Here is a 2,626-nt window from a genome sequence, read left to right as displayed (position 1 = left end):
TTCATTCCCAAGTTAAGCACTTTTTCTGGGATGATCCTTATTTGTTTAAGATATGTCCGGATCAGATTATCCGACGATGTGTTCCTAATCATGAGCAACATTCCATTCTCTCTTTTTGTCATTATCATGCATGTGGTGGACACCTTGGACCTAAGAAAACTGCTGCAAAGGTTCTCCAATGCGGATTTTATTAGCCCACTCTTTTTAGAGATGCTTTTGATTTTTGAAAGGCTTGTCCCGCCTGCCAGTCTTTTGGCCGTATCAATAAGAGGAACATGATGCCTGTCAGACCCCGTTCACACAGAACTGGACCGATGACCAAGTTAACGCCGGTTAACCCAAACCTGTCAGGATCATCTGATACAGTACCCAACCACAGCATATACACATTTAAGATAAAAGTTCAAAAGTTCAGCGGAAGACTTAATTTACCTGTAAATACCCCCAATATACTTGATACCCAAATTGTAGTATATAGATAAATACATGTGGGCCCGCAAGCATGATATTTACACAAAAAGAATAACAATTCACGTATCAAGTACACAAAAAGGGGTCATCAAAAGAATCAAAAAGTAAGACCCTGTACGGCGTCACTGCTGCGGTCCCACAGCACAGCCCTCGCACGAGCAATCCGTATTGTGCTCATATTCCTCGGGGACCCACCAATCCTCTTCGAGGAATTCAACTATGGGGCCCGACCCTTGATCTTCAGGCTGGTGACCTGCAAAATCATCTAAAAGAGATGTGCTCGTGGAATGAGCTCACTAGCTCAGTAAGTGAAAAGAAGGACCACACAACAATCACAACCATATGCACTATATGCTATACAATTCATTTTAAAACACATCCACCTAAACAACATTACTAAGTCTTGGGTTTAGTTCTACTACAACCATAGTGCACGTATACTCCAGGTACGAGCCTCGAACTCCATCCCGCGATATGCCCATAGGGCTGTCGGAGAAGGCCCACCGTGAGTACTCGAAAAGTAAAGCATGCCGACTATCGGCTCTCAACATAAAAGTAAATGACAGAAAGTAAAGGTGCTGACTCCAGCAATTTAAAAGAAGTACAATTGGCCCTCTTGAATATACCACTAAGGTTCCCAACTGTCCTAATGACCAGCCGAGCATATGTCTAACCGCCACAGTGACCCGACAATTGCAACCACTACTTCCCCCCAAATGGTAACCCAACACCTCAACCTCTGTCGGAAGGGTCTTAGCACGGGAAGATGATAACCCTAAACCGCATGCTCCTATATGACATAGTACGAATGCATAGTGCCACCGTGTCCCATTCCACGGGCCACCAATGCACTCGTTTTTAAGCCGACTATGGCATCTAGTCTAATAATGCATCATGCATAATGATTCCATCATTTATCACATAAGCACATCAATCATTTAGCATTGAAAAAGTAAAACACCACACGCATGTCATAATCATATGAGGATGACTAAGCTACACATAGTTTGCATGATGACATGGCTAATCTAGATACAATTGAATGATGCAAAACAAGCCTTAAAATAAAGCCAAACGTTCTCTCCCCATTTACTTGTTGTGTACAATGACTCATGCCCTGTACGGGTGAGATCCGGTGCGAGAAACGGAAACTTTGGTGAACCTATCATAAGTGAATGGGGTTAGCACTTCACCACCTTGGGGTCAAAAATAACAAGATTTGATGACAAAATCATGTTTAGAATCATAAAAGAAGGTTGCACGTCCGTTTTAGGTCCATTCGGACACAAAAATCACATTGGGGGCCACTCGGGTGGATCAGACAGCCCACCTGTCACGGCCTACCGGTCATCTCAGGTGGGTGGGTCGACCCACCGGTCATGACCGACCGGCAGGTTGGTCCGTCGATGGGGACTAAGGGCCAGGTCATGACCGGTGGGCAGGTCGGCCCAATGATCGGCCCATCGGTCGGCCCAGTGATCAGCCTACCGATCAGCCCCAAGGGCCTGCCCTCTCAGGCGGGTGCCCTCAAGCGGGTCACGTGGCCCACTGGTCTCAGCCCACCTGAGAGGGCAGAAAAATTCCTTTTTCGCTGAAACTTTTCCCAACCTTTGGGGAATCAAATGGGGCTTTTTCAATCACATTTTCCACACATTCAAGATCTTATAAGATGATTCTAACCTAGATCTAAGTTAGATTTAAGGATTGGGAAGCCATTTAACCTTCTTTGCTCAAGAACTCTATCAAAACCCCAAAAATCACTTCATTGCTCAAGAATCACCAGTGCTTCTCCAACCTTGTAAACACTTCTTCAAATCCTTCAAAATCAACACATAGATTATCTATTAAACCTTAGATTCATTATTTCAAGGGGGATTTACAAGATCTCAAGGAACTCTACTCAAATCAAGGGTTTTACTTGGGTTTGGTGAAAGTTTAAGAAACATAGCCTTTGCTCACCTCCAATAGTAGATCTCGTGTTGGGGATCACTCTTCCGACGTCGGAATGGGAAGATCAAACCTTGGCGCCACTTAAATCCTTTCCTTCTTCCTCTTCCATCCCCTTTCTTCTCCTACGTTCTCTTTTCTCCCTTCTTTTCTCTCTCCTCTTTACTCTTCTCACCAACTCCTTAATGTCATAAATGAGAAAATGAAA

Source organism: Macadamia integrifolia, unplaced genomic scaffold, assembly GCF_013358625.1.
Source record: "Macadamia integrifolia cultivar HAES 741 unplaced genomic scaffold, SCU_Mint_v3 scaffold908, whole genome shotgun sequence".
In the NCBI taxonomy this organism is placed as follows: Eukaryota; Viridiplantae; Streptophyta; class Magnoliopsida; order Proteales; family Proteaceae; genus Macadamia; species Macadamia integrifolia.
Note: the sequence above shows the minus strand (reverse complement) of the source record.